This window comes from Branchiostoma lanceolatum, chromosome 15 (assembly GCF_035083965.1).
Source record: "Branchiostoma lanceolatum isolate klBraLanc5 chromosome 15, klBraLanc5.hap2, whole genome shotgun sequence".
Taxonomy (NCBI): Eukaryota; Metazoa; Chordata; class Leptocardii; order Amphioxiformes; family Branchiostomatidae; genus Branchiostoma; species Branchiostoma lanceolatum.
Window position 1 is genome coordinate 11,366,356 of NC_089736.1, and position 15,387 is coordinate 11,381,742.

At 37.8% G+C, this 15,387-nt stretch overlaps 1 protein-coding gene across 7 annotated transcripts in view; it reads right to left on the minus strand.

The window, feature by feature from the left end:
- Positions 1–15,387, minus strand: part of LOC136420772 (kalirin-like) — a 168,484-nt gene that overhangs the window by 118,752 nt on the left and 34,345 nt on the right. Inside the window, exon 1 of one of the 7 annotated variants that reach the window (XM_066407875.1) lies at positions 4,296–4,418. The exons of the other annotated variants lie outside the window; for them this stretch is intronic. The gene's annotated coding sequence lies outside the window, so the exon portion shown is untranslated. Of the gene's footprint in view, positions 1–4,295; positions 4,419–15,387 lie in introns of those variants that run through there. 7 annotated transcript variants of the gene reach the window in all.

Here is a 15,387-nt window from a genome sequence, read left to right on the forward strand (position 1 = left end):
TTTTGACGGCAAGTTCAAAACACTTTAAAAACCTCCTTTCTACTTTTAAAGCAAAAATAAGTTTATCTGCAGTAACCCAAAGAGGTCGCCCAAGAGGTAGATGGGAAGACCTGATCTTCGATAGACTCCTAGGGCTGGGGGTCACCAGAAACGACAGGAGGGTCTACGGCGAGAATAGACCAGCCTGGCGAGCCCTATGCATGTCTGCAAACGCCATGCATCAGACACTGATGTCTGCGAATGATTGACAGTAACTGGTTTACCATTCCTTGCATTTAATGTTTTTATGACACATTCAAGTTTTACATGCAAAACCATTATAAAATTGACTTCCCAGGTTCCCACCGAATAGCAGTAAGTAGTAGAAAACAGAGACAAATGTCGCAATTATCGGAACAAGGAACGCCTGACGCCTGCGACCATTTCGCACCCATCTGTTTAAATATGTGTCATTGTCTCCCCATCTGTTGAATGGTCTGGTCCATTAGGGGGAGCCATTTTGTTTAATGGTGCCATACTTTGTACAGATGTCCTTTCAATCCGTCTGCATTTATGGACCAAAATCGCTTCCTTACAATCTCGGCACATTCAGTGTACAGTGCAGCATGGTTTAGACTGAACAGTTCACTGCAGATCTGTCTTTATTTAGGTCATAAACATGTACGTTAAGATCATTTTTGCAACAATAAAAACTTGACTTTGTGCTTATTTGTATTGAATCTAAACCCTCGTTCTCATTTAAATGTATACATTTTGTAACTTCCGTTACCGTTAGAAGTAAGACGTTCCTGACATTGAGATATGCCACATATAAGGTGCCAAACTGTCGTTTTTAAAAGCTAGAAAAGTTTTAAGTTGTCATAAAAACGACAGTTTGGCACCTTATATGTGACATATCCTAACGTCAGGAACGTCTTACTTCAAGCGGTAACGGAAGTTACAAAATGTGTACATTTAAATGAGAACGAGCGAAAACCCTGCACTATCTTTACTGTTGTAGAGTCTTTCTTTCTTATAGTTATACAAATGTAGCTGTCACAAAAAATACAAATAACGACTTTTTCCTAAAGCGAAACATGGCAAATGACACGTACACATCCTTCCAAACTGCACAGGACTCTACGTGTAAGCCTAGAAGTTGCAGTAAAGGTCACTGTGAACATTTCATAAATCCTTTGCAAAGTAATATTCATCTATCTCACCATAGCACTAGTGGTGCCCACCCTTTTGAATTATAATGCTATTAGGGAAATGTATATTTTGAACTCTGTATTGGAAGCCAGGGAAAGGGGAGTACATTGTATATAAGTATGGTTGGTATCATTTGCCCTCACTCATGTTTCATGGGCAAAAATAGGAAGTTCTGCTACAGTACCAAAGAATGGCGCTTGGACTTGTAAATCAAATATCTTGACTTAGACTTTCTAACCACCTTAATCCACACAGCTAAATATCATCAAAATCCACCAAAATCTTCTTGAGGTATGCTGGAAGAGTACGTGTATGTCCAAAACAAGACACTTAGTCCAGACATACCCAGAACAAAACTTCCTTCACCAAGATAAGGCGACACCAATTTAATTTCTTGGTTAACGGATTTTTTTCTTCAAATTCTAGCACACAAAAAATCATGAAAACAAAGGCTGGGGTGAAAACTTGCACCTGACCCTGTTCACTCCCATGAGATTGTTTGCACAAAATTTCCTCTGAGATTCTGTTTTCCTGTTGATTTTCCAATCTAGCATAATTTTTTATTAAAATTCTGTTAAACAAGAAATTAAAATGGTGTGACCTAATGGGCACAAGAGCTATCTACCACCCCAAAATCATGACTTGTCCAGAATCTAGAACACAAGATTGAAAAACTGGAAGTTCTGCTGCAGTACCAAGGTCACACACCAGGGGGCTAATAATTGACCTTGACCTTCGTCTTCCCAAGACATACCCTGTCCCACATACCAAATATCATCAAAATCCATCCAGAGGTTCTTAAGTTATGCTGACCATAAATATCTGGAAACACATTGAACAAATACACACACACAAACAGACAGACCAAAAACAATACCTCTATTTTTCATGGAGAAAAAGAATCACTGAATGCCAGATGGTTGTCTGTAAAGCCACCCCGTAATTAATTGGCACCTACATTTGAACTGAGACCCAAAAACAACATTACAGGGAGAGATATCATCACAGTTCCTTTTAATATCATGACCTTAAACGTGGAAAGGTCAAAAGAGCTTCAAGAATGTCAAACAAAGAAACATATGAGTCAGAGGTACCGAGTAAGAGACAAGGTCGCCATGATTTCAACTTGAACTTGATGCATGGGGAAGACAGAGAGATACAAAAATGTCAAAACACTGCTTTATTATGATGGATTATAAAGCAAGATCTTTTGGTACTGTACAATATAGTAATGTAACTGTTAGTATACTAGACTAGAAACCAAAAAGGCCATATTGTGAATGGGGGCAACTATACATTCTGCAATACTTGGAATAAATGAAAGATAATATTACCTACAATTTATTCCAAGTATTGTTTTAACCTTCTCCCTGCTGCCTAACCCGGTAGCCAATACATATGTTTGGTGCCGAAAGTCTACATCAGCAGGGGGAGGATTAATCTAAAGCTACAGTGCACGGTTCCTTTTTATCATCATAGCATGAGATATTCCACCGACAATAGAGTCGAAAAATGTTCCTTCAAGCTACATATAAGAATATATCTTGTCATATATTCAGTACTGTAATTCTTGATTTGTTAAGGGTAACTTAATTCTAGCTACTTTAACGGACACTAGTCAACGGCTTAAATTTCATCATCGCAAACATTTCATTACTAACGTTTGAGACAGTGATGTTTGTTCCCACCGTTGAAATTAAAAGCTGTGAACTACTCCAACCGCGAAAATTACTAACCGCAATATTAAATGGATTTACAGTACATTTCTAGCTGAGGCCACACCAATTTAATTTCTTTTTTAAATTTTAGCAAAAAAAAAACAATGAAAACAGAAGGCTGGGGTGAAAACTTGCACCTGACCCTGTTCACTCCCTGAAATTGTGTGCACCAAAGTACAAACTTTCCTCTGGGATTCTGTTTTCCTGTTGATTTCCCAATCTAGCATATTTTTTAAAAATTCCGTTAACCAAGAAATTAAATTGGTGTGGCCTGAGACAGAGCTAAACACTGTTCAAACTTTGTTCAGCCACAGATCATTTTGAAAGGAACCACAACATCTTACACTATTGTCTTCCAACTGCGGTAACTTCTCAAGCCAGCCCACTCTAATTCTTTAGAACACCTACACCAAGCTACATGTACATATAAGAATATATCTTTTCATATACATATTTCTAGCTTAGACAGAGCTAACACTGTTCAAACTTTGTTCAGCCACAGATCATTTTGAAAGGGTACCACAACATCTAACGCCTCCAACTGCGGTAACTTCTCAAGACAGCCCACTCTAATTCTTTAGAACACCGCACCATACCCCAGTAATGACTCAGAGTCATTTTCCTATTCCTCACTCCTTCTGCACAGGATGGGGGATATCCACACTGACTAACCCTGGCCACACTCCAATATACAACACACTTTTTCTCTTCTGGATCAGCCACAAACACCAATTTATTTTCCAGACAAAATTAAATCATATACAGCTAAGGAAACACCATTGTTTACAGAGATAATATGCTTCAAATAGTAATGTTTTCAGTGAAGAAAGTTCTTTGTCATTTCTAACCAATGCAGACATGGTTATCAAATATATTTGGTTTTGAAGTAACAAAGAACATTTGTATGGTCCCTGGAAGTAAGGCTAGATAGCTTGTACCTACAACCACATTTGGTTTTTGTGTTTTTGTACCACAAAAATCAAAGCTAGCCGACAGTCAGAACAGTTTGACAACACATCACTCTAAAGCTCACAAGTTACCAAGTAAGATCAACAAATCAAGTACTCCATTTAGTACTCAACAGTTTTGTCTTGCTTTATAAACATGACGAGCCACAAAATCAGCTTCTAGTTCATCACATCTTGATGTACTACAAATCAAATGTATATTCTCGTGATTGTACACGTACAAAGTGGTGTACACAAGAACTTGTAGTCGTTTCAAAGCCAGTTCAACGAACTGCCTCTGGCTCAAATTTTGCCCACTTCCTCCCCGAACCCACCCGACCTTTCATCCTGTTCCGGTGACATTTACAACTGTCCTTTCGTTATCGCTAACGAGCAAATATCTCTCATTAAACACGGAAATATCAGATTTTTCACCAACCTTCTTCCTCTCCCAACCGTCTAGTCTGCCAAGAATAGCCTTGATAAATGTGGTCCAGTCGAACAATTGACAAGAAATAATAAGCACTTGGGCTTACAGAAATGTCAGTAATGTAGGCAATGTTTTTGCTATCTCTTGAGATGAGGAAACTGAGCCTGACCTCTGACCTGTTTAGAGCACCAATAGCTCCACAATGTCTCCCAATCATGAACTGATACGGGCTGTACCAATAGTTTTTGGGAGGGGGGCTAAATACATTTTCCTTTTCTATTAGACTTAGGACATGATGATTCGACTATATGGATGACATCCGCCAGTGCATAAATTTTTGTTCGTTTCCAAAAAAACTTATGTGTCATAGAATACCAACGTCAATTCCAAAGTCAAAGAGGAAGATGAGGAATCTATGGTTTGCTATAGCATACTCTGTGTGTTTAGTCATTTGTTCAGCCTTCCTGATTACTTACATTTTATGATATATTATAAAGCCAATCATTTTTTTCTAGTCAGAGTTTCTTTCTTCTTTCTACAAAGAAGATTCTCAGCATGGTTTGTGAACAGAATACGTAGTCTGTAAGTTATCAATGGATCTTTAGGATTTACGTCTCCTTTGCAAACTTGACTAGAACTATTTTCCTGTAAATGACCACAAAAACACCTCGTAGATCAAGACATCAATACCTTGTAGCCTACCTAAACTTAAACAGGTAGCAATCCCTGGCTTGCTATTATGCACCCTATTTAAATTCCATCAGTCGAACATAATACAAAGTTGCATTGAAAATGCAACATAGTCAATTATACCAAACAACAATAGCTTATATAAAGGCACGACAATGAGCACTATTTGCATATTAATAAACCATCTTACCTTTTGTGTATTCTTACATAGACTGAGGCAAGCAATAAACATACTGGTCAAGTCTATTTTACAAGTGCTAGACGTAATAATTGTTATGATATCAAATAATTCAAAGCCAATAGCACATTGAGTAAAAAAAATAGACTGAATTGTAACGTGATATCCCATGTCAAGGGAAAGTGAAATGGACAATCATAATGAATACATTTTGATGGGATAATACATCATTATCTGTCAGGTACCTGGCTAGCTAGACCATCAACAAGTGACAACCAAGTATGCCAAACCTCCTTCATGGTATCCATGGTAACCAGGCGCCAATCATTAGCATGGTCTGGAGGGAATTTGACTGAAATCCTCCGTTTGATGGAAAAGACCACGCGACAGTCTCAAGTTGACGGGAAAAACGGTGGCATCTGTCGTGCCGAGGAACAATGGGTGTGTATGGGGGTTTAATCGAGCAGGTGCATGGGTGAAGGGGTGAGGACAATAGCAGGGCCTTGGAACTTGTTCAAGTAGGAGGCTTTACATGGGGGTAGCAGTCACAAGCTTGTTATAGATGGGCCTACAATGAGAAATTCGTAGAAAACAACCATCTAATAAGGAGGATCAAAAACCTATGACATCAGATACAATGCCTTTCACGCATTGCCAAAACCTTTCTTTTCCTTTTGTTTTGAAAGAACAGCTTAAAATCAAGTTCATAGTCATTTAGTACATCAAAAAAATAGCAGTGAAAAATTTCTCATCATCAGTAAATTTCAAATATGTCAGCCATCAAAAAAAATTACTAACAGGAAAAAGGTACTACATTAAACTAACTGCTATAATTTTTGGAAAAACTATTTTGTAATTGCTATCACTAGAAAACCCCACCACAGCCTCTTAAATATGAGGAGTAACCTTCCCCCTACTGGTGGCAGATGAATAATATATTAACAGTAACAGCAAAAATCATTCATAAATTATTGGAAAAACATGATAATTGCTATCACTAGAAAACCCCATCACACCCTCTTAAATATGAGGAGTAACCTTCCCCCTACTGGTGGCAGATGAATAATATATTAACAGGAACAGCAAAAATCATTCATAAATTATGCAGGATCGTCCCCTATGGTAATCATAACCTTCACTTTTGATACCAACTTTCCCAACGACTCCCCTGCTGCGATGCAATTTTTTCGGTGAAATGAATTGCTGATACAGGACTCCTGGGTTCTAACCCCGGTGACACTTGGGACGCGAGGACAGAAATTAAGTTACAGCATTCCTGTACATAATAACATGATAGAGAGCAGAGGCAAAGACTCGGCTAGCCACAATAGATGCTAGACTGCCTGACTGAGGAAAAAACATTAGCTATTATTGTAATGCAGCTTTGTTACGGCTTGTGTATTTTTGGTCAAACACATGGGGTCACCCCTACTCTTCTCGATAAGTGTATTGGGTTCTTTTACGTGCAGAGGTTTGACGGCGTAAGCTCCCTCATACACGGGGCCGGCGTCTTTACGTCCCCATACGATAGGATGATGCGACTCTTTCCCAGTCATGTCCAGGTTCGGGCGCAAACTCGGGTCACTAGCTCCACGGAATTTGAACCAGATGTACGCAGACCAATGCATCAGGCGGACATGACTACCAAACACACTTTTTAACATTGTCCACGGTTGACATTCTTGGCTTTGCTAAATGCTGACAAGGATTTTAAGGGCTTTGTCCACAACTGTATATAGGCTTTCTGGTGACTATCACTAGTAGTAGTGTACCACTTACAATGATTAAGACCTCCTATAGACATAGTCATGCAAAAGCACATAAATTTTAATTTGATTTCATAGAGTACTGAAGAATGTTTCTATTTTGATTTATTTGAGTTACTATCATCATATGTTAACAATCATGGTTGTTTGAATTGTTAGTATATGATATTTATAAGGTCTACATATTTTGTTTACTAACTGAACTATCCATTGAGATACACATACTGTATATGCATAACTACTGTAACAAGAGAACTGGCACTGACAACATAAGTTGAAAATGAAATCTATTCTTGGAAATAATAGAATTAGCAACATTGGAATATATCACAATATAGAGTAGAAACAATGCCTACAAAACCTTACTTGCTATTGTGCAAAGAAGATATTAAGAATATCTAGTTTCACTAAAATACATAATGTCATGAACTTACCAATGGAAGAAATAGCTTGAAGAAATATCCATGTACCTTTCATGCAGCACAGCATTTAGTTCCATGACGATTCTGAATGCATTACACTCATTTCAGTCCTAATCTCAACACCTCCAAAAACAATTCTACCAATGATCAAGTCTAAAGCTTAGTAGAGAATCATAGACAAAGATACAACGTTATGTCATCATATTATGCAACCCTGCAAGTGGATAGAAGTCGAAGAATAGCGCAGATTTCTTAAGGGGGACGCAGAGAGATGTCTTTGGTGACTGTTTTCAACTCGTGGCGTAAGACCTATTATCTACATAACAATTGGGACGAAAGGGAACCCCAACTAATGCTGATTTCACAGCCAAATGGTGAATAATACCAAGTGCTGCCAGCAGGACAATTCTCCCACGCGCCCGTCAAAGGAGTCCCATTCAATGTACGACAAAGCGTCGTATTACACACATTTCCACCAGCTGTACGAAAAGCGAAGCTGTACAAAAGTCACCAAAACATTGTATATCTTAAAGTCAGCCTTACAGCACTTTTTAGGCAAAATCTTTTAGCACATTCATTATAACCATATTGTAAGGGAGGGGTAGAAACTTAATATGGCAAATGAATACATTTCTCAACAAGCACCTTTAACAATTAACAATAAGACCTTACCTTGTATCATACTTTGAACGATGTGCAGTTGACGCTCACAAAACTTGAATACATACTTTATACAATGTGCATCTTTCGACGGTATCTTATGACATTATCTTTTATCGACTGACTGTAAAAATGTCCTCAGTCTATTACTACGAATATACAGTCTGTGTAGAATTTTCAAAATGCACAGTCATAACATCATCTAGAGTACATCTAGTCGATAGTAAATAGATAAAGGAAAAGGCCTTACAGTGCATTTTGGTGGATCTTCACTTCCCTCCCTGTCCCACACTTTTTTACAGTAAAACTAAAATTGTCTTGTCTATAACTACAATTATAACAATGTAGAATCTGCAAAATGTGCAGTCATAACATGATCTAAGAAACGTCAAGTCGATAGTAAATAGATAAAGGAAAAGGCCTTACAGTGCATTTTGGTGGATCTTCACTTCCGTCCCTGTCCCACCCTTTTTTAGAGGAAATACCTTAAGAGCATGGTAATCAAATTAAGTGCAACTTAATTTCCTAAATGATATTAGCCTGTGCCAGGATGTCCGTTTTCTCTGGAAATCGCTGGCAGAATTCATTAAAGTCCGGGTCCATGATATGAAAAATTGGGGCAATAAAAAAAACATCACACTAGATTGTTGCCTTGCCTTTTGGTGACTGCTCTTTAAAGTTTAACAAACAAGACCATAGCATGTCCAGGACACAAGATACAAAAACCGGAAGTCTTGCTGCAGTACTGTCGCCAACCAGGAGGCCCAAAATCGACCTTGACCGTTGGGTTCACAACACCTACCCACATACTAAATATCATCACAATCTATCTATTCTTAAGATATTGAACCAGACACACACGCACAAACGCAAACAGAGTATGGAGGTAAAAATACTTAATATCACTAGAAATCTGGCTAAAAACACTGAGCAAAAATAAACTATAATCGGTCAGTCAAGCATCATTTGAGTTTGACCAAAAAACAATACAGTACCAGAAAAAAAACATTATTGGCATGCAATGACGCTGACCTCCCTTGGAAACCTACAAAAACTTTGCCAAAGTCTTTGAAAACACTATAATCGCTACCTAGCCTGGAATGCCATAAAAGGTAATGTGTAAGGTCTCTCACAGTGGGTCAAAGTCATCAGTGTTTACCTCAACTAACAACCCACAGCAGACTGATTTCCAAAAATAGAGAAAGCAAATCAAACTATACAATCAAGGAAACAGATTAACCCTGATGAACTCTTGACCCGAAAAGGACAACGGACAACCTAATTTCAATCCTAATCAAGGGTAAAACAAGACAATCTCCTTAGATTTTAGAAGTCACGAGAAAGAATGTACAGTACAAGGTAGCAGCACACAGTATTTCTCTGTGACCCCCGGAGTCCGTGACGTAGCGGTAAAAAATTAGTGCGCCCTGAACCTTGAACCGTGTGTAAAAACATAAACCTGAAAGCCAGCGAGGCTCAAACTTAACTGTATTAGTATAATAAGTTGGCTTTTCGATCGTTCGCCCGTCAAATTGTTAAAAACCATAACTTTTTTTGGTTTTCAGTTATTTTGTAGATTGAAGTTGAACCCTCGACTTCAACATATTCGTTTGTCGTAATTTTGTAGGGTACCATACTATGATTTTATCCACGCTGATGTCGGTCACTTTGTGGTCCTTAACTATATAGAAAGCCCCATAGGCCGAAAACTGCGTTCTGCTACCTTGAACATTGAACCATCAGTCTTTACAACCCCTTTCTTTCTATTCGAGGCTGTGACTGCTTTAAAAGATCGCTCAACAAATGTCATTGATGAAGAACACATTTTTTAACGTCTTTGTCTTTTAAATATTACTTTTACATCTTGCATCATATTCCAATTATGTAGGGTTACACACATCCAATTTTGGTTGCTCAGCAATTGCAGTCTAGTAAAAAGGTGCCTTAGACACTACTCCATCATTGCTTGACATCCTAGCCATAATAGCTGCAAGCACAGCAATAACTGTACAGCAATAACACCCAGACAACCGAGCCAATCCAATCAAATCTACAAACAGCGCCATTGACTACTCATTCTATCAGAATAGCCTAATAAAAGCCATCCTATATAAGAAGAATTTCACCTTATTTCTATCTATACTATAAAAAAGAGTCTTACGATTTTCCGTGCTGCTCTCTTAACCTCATCCAGCCACGGATGTGAGGACTGATGTACCGGGATTGACCCATCTCCGAAACTAATCATTCATATAGGGCCTACCTCAGCAAAAATGATAACAATTCATACCGTAAGTCTGGGAAGACTTCTACTAGTGTCTTAAGCATCAAAATATCCCACTTTTTCTTTTAGAGCAGACAATGCCACAAAGATTGTATCACTTTTTTTTTTTTCAAATTCCAAAGTGTCAGAAAGCAGTTGCTCTAGAAGCACAGTTTCAGCCTACTTTTATAGGAACTCTTTATAAACAATTTGTGACAATAGTATTTTGTACGGTAACCTCAGCTTATTGAGTCCCAGAGGGCTCTATATCATAAAGACAGGGATAAATCAGGAACAAAATAATCACCATAAAATACCAAGGACTTTGTGCATCAAATTCTACAACAGCCCTTACAGATACTGTCTAAGACATAATACCCGTATTTGTAAGTCTCGTGCAATACAAGCCTCAGAGATTCGAGTGTTCCTATCTTAATATGATTCTAGATGGTAACAAAATACTGACACTGATATTTTGATGACTGATAATACTTGGGTGAAGGAGACCATCTAAAGATGCATGCCATACAAAAAGGAAAAACAATCATCTTGAAAAAGAAGTTAAAAATACACAATCAGTTAGGAGATCATTTCTAAAAGCACTATCAGTATCTCTCCCAAACAAACACACCTTACCTTCAGTGTCTGCCATGTTCAAGAAACATCCAGATAATTTTCAAAAAAACTGCACGCTGAGGTACTAGGCTGAATAAAAGTTCTAAACGGGAACTATGCGGCTCCAGATGTCTTACTGAGGGACGACTGCGGTGTGAAAGATGTCGGTTAGCTTGAGAGATGAATCCACTCTACTTTAAATGCACGCTGTGGTTTCGTGAGTTTAAACTGAGGTTGAACTCAACTGACTCTGAAGCCCCCCAGATTGAACGTTTGCCTTCTGGCTGTCCTAGTAGGTAAATACGCCAGTCCACGGATGCACCGCTACTGTAAATTGACCTTTCTCAACATAGTATCACATGTTATTTACCGGGTACACAGAGAATTGGCTTGATCGGACTGGGAATGATGGTGTGTCATCCATTCTGAACTTGTCACTTTGCTACATTATGTGGAGGTGCAGGGAACAGATAAAGCCCAGAAAAGAAATGTTGTGTTTCGCATTATGGTCCTGAAAAAATTAGGTTGGTAAGTTGGGATCTTTTCTTTTGTTGTTGTTGATTTTTTTTACATTTCAGCCAAAGAGATGTCAGATCGGAATATTTACGCCCCTTGCAAGTCATGGAAAAAAAATGGCTAGGGTCGGTCGGGTAACCTGAAACACAACATTTTCATCCTAGGCCTAAGCATCAAATGTTCCCAACACAGCTAACACCATTCACTGAAATACATAAAGGTTGGAACCTACAAGTTGTTTTAATTCATGTAAAATGCATGCCATAGTCTTCTCACAATGGGAACAAAAGGTATCATAGAGACAAGAAGCTTTTAAAAAAGCTGACATCCAACAGTTCAAAGCCTACAAGCACATAAGGGTGTGGGTTAGAATCACAGAGTAACTCTGCTAATGTCAGATTGTCAAGTGAGAGCAATGAAATGATCCTTCAAACAATTTGGATTCTTTAGTTCTCTCAGTGGAGTGTTTCACGGAGGAGGAAATGTTTTCATGTGTGAAAGACAAAATGACACCGTAACATTTCTAGAACATTAGGTGTGACAATAAGGCATACCCGTATTTACTTGCTTTGTGCATAAGCCACAAAGTATTATAAGAGCTTCATCATTAGATAGCTTTAAACAACGCTTAAAACTAAATGTGCAAAAAGGTTAGGTGTGATATGTTGTTCGGTGAAATATATCCAGTTGCTGTGTCGCACTGCATGCCTGCAAAGCTGGTCTGTTAATGCCAAGGGAGTTATACCGGCTATAGTGAGACAGATACAGAAACATTGTTTGACATGTCATCTGTTCATACTTTATGCACATGCCCATGTATATCCCAAATCACGTAAATATGCATGATTGTATAGTCTTGACACATAGGTTTATTCTCAGAATCTAACATTTTGAATTTGGAAAATAAAACATATGCTTTTTTCTCCCAAACTGTATAACAATTTTTTCATACATTGCATAAGCCTTCCCCAATGCCCCACCCCAGCCACCATACTATAGGAGCATCCATGATGATAGGCATCAGGGGTGCCAGTTAGTAGTGAAAGGAAAACAGAATCTGTTTGTTCTAAAATAGGATGCTGTGTTTACTCCCACACTAGTGCCAATCACAGTGAGAAAGGAAAAACAGCACCCATTTTTGGCAAATAGGACTTATATATCAAAGACAGTGAATCAAACAAATCCTTCCAAAGACTGAGTTTAACTACGAACTAACCCCCTTAAAACTCTTTTAATTGAAAGTCCTTTCTTCACTTGGACCCATTCTAAAGTTGATTTTGAAGGCAGAATAGTCAGTACATACATGTATGTTACCAAGAGATAAACCCTTCATTCAAATGAAATGTACCTTTTCAAGAAAATTCAATTGACTTAAGTGTACCTTAGTCCCTAAAATGGACCAGCACTACAATTACATTGACAGTATGATACACATAAAAGCTCCTTTTTCCCCCTAATTTGTACTCCAAATATGAAATAGTCCTTTGCTTCCTGAGCAAAGACTCTTGGCAAGTCCCTCAGAATACAGTTAAGTAAAGCTAGACAATGTTAAACTAGACAATGACAACTACAACATAAACTAAGTATACATCAACATTCATGAAATACAAAATAAACATTGAAACATATAACTCCTGCTTCAGTAAGGTTAGAATTTATATTCTCAAATTTATGAAGTTACAATCATTAATAATAATACATGTATAAGGCAATAATTTTCAAGATCAAAAGGAATCAACGTCACCCCCCTCCCTCCAATTTTTGTTGTCTATGGAGTTCTTGATAACCTTTTGCTCCTATCAATAAAAGATGATCAGAGAATAAAATGTCTACCTCACAATTCTGTATAATTATGCAAAGTACAACCAACAACCTTTCCATACTTCTTCCCTCACATAAAATAAATGTCGTATACTATGAGAACTAGTTAATGTACCATTGCTAACTTGCTAAAAATGAAACATGGTCTCCTTACCTTCTATCCAATCCATTTTTCCCACTGGAGTCCATTAAAAATCCATTGGTAACAGTTTTGTCTGTGTTTTAGTAGAAATGTTGATAATTTCCCATGTATTTTAATGCTTCGCCAATGGGCCCGCAGTCAGAAAGCTTTTAACTTTGGCCCCAGACATACGATGAATCAATCGGATCAAAATCAAATTTCCGTCGACTCCGTGTTCAGGAGTCTTTCCCCACAACGAGAGCGATCCAAATCAAGCTTCCAAGGGGGTCGGTTCTAGAAACGGGGTTGACTAAAATCTCAGATTCGTGTCGGGAGATCAAAATGAAAGGTTCAAATCCTTTAAGGCCTCAGGATATATGACATATAAAAGTATGATATCTAGATTAATCACTTTTGAGATTTAGCAGTGCTATAGAGCCTAGACAGAATCCCCTATGTCAAAGTGGATTTCTGATTCTGTTTGGCGTTGAGTCATGTAATACCCATACCCTAAATCGCAACATTTTTGCTGACTTTTTATCCATCTTTCGATTTTTTACACTTACTACTCAATTAGAGCCAAAAGTTTTTGAAAAAATTCTTAGCAAAACTTGTATTGAGTCTTCTTTGTGAAAATAAAATTCTTTACAGCAAGATTGTGGGAAACAGACCATCTTAACAAATTTTATTTCAGTGAAACTAAGTGGGTTTACGGTACCATAGACTGTCCCAGGTTGAAAACCTATTGTGTTTCCTACAGTCTCATGTAATGACAGGCCTAAAATCTCCCTGGGATTTTTGAAAGCCAATTATCAGATTCCCTGGAGCCTGACTGGCTGCCCTACCCACCCATTCAAGGACAATGGTACAGTCCACCATAGGTGGGTGTGCACAATGGAATATTCCATGTTACAATGTAGGGGTGATTAACAATAACTTTGATTGACACCAACAAAGGGACAACCCCACTTTGGTTCCAGCACTCTGACAGATTATGGAATAACAGCAATATTTGGTTAAAATGTCATACAGTTAGATAACTAGAATTCCTAGAGTACTAATAGTAAACAAATCAACTAGTTTACCCTCTCTTCAACCTAAATAGCATATCCCATATAACGATATTACCAACGTCTGTATTGTCAAAAGGACCATGTTCAAAACAATTAGACTCTATACAAATTTCATGACAGGTAAAAGCAGCGTGGCACGAAAGAACTCTTGGGTTACAACCCCCAGTCTATTATGCACCAATTTGCATAATTAATAATTAACAGAGTCTGTTACACATCGTTCATGATTATTTCATAGTTTGCATTTGTGAGGGGGCTCGAGACCAGGAATGGTAAGATGTTACAGATTTTTTTTACAATTTACCTTACTGTACAACATTGTAATGCACATTGTGCTTTCAATATAACTTATTACCTTTTTACCATTAAATAGCCTACAAGCCAGCCTTCTTGAGATCTGGTTGTGTCGCAAGCATTAAGGCTGCTGACGGACCATTCTGAGAGAATTTCATCCTCAATTGACATAAACAAAAAAATCTCTGAAAGCTTAATTTTTCTTGCAAATGGTAGTATATTCTGCAGAGTGTTTTATTTTTTCATCAATATTTCAATGAATTCTACACAATGTCATATCTAAACTGCTTTGTGTGCATAATTAAAATCTGAAACAATTCTGGAAAGGATGACTTTTGCATTTGGAGCTGAATAACAATAAAGCAATATTGGGTAAAAATAATTTTATATGAAAACATAACAGAGTTTTATCTCAAGATTATTACGGAAGCCTCATCTAAAAAGATGCTGGAAGGTAATGTTCAAATGAAAGAATTTCTCAATTCCTCTAAGTCTGTCAAAGTCTTCTTAACCTTCTCCCTGCTGCCTAACTCTGTAACCAATAGAAAATGGGGTGCCAAACAGCCACTTCAGTGTGCTAAAGGTTAACAAGTTTTTTTGTCAAGAGGAGACCCCTAGAGGTGCAAAATATGTCAGTGACCCCTTTTTCCTTACTTCTAGTCGTGCCATTTTTCTAAATCTC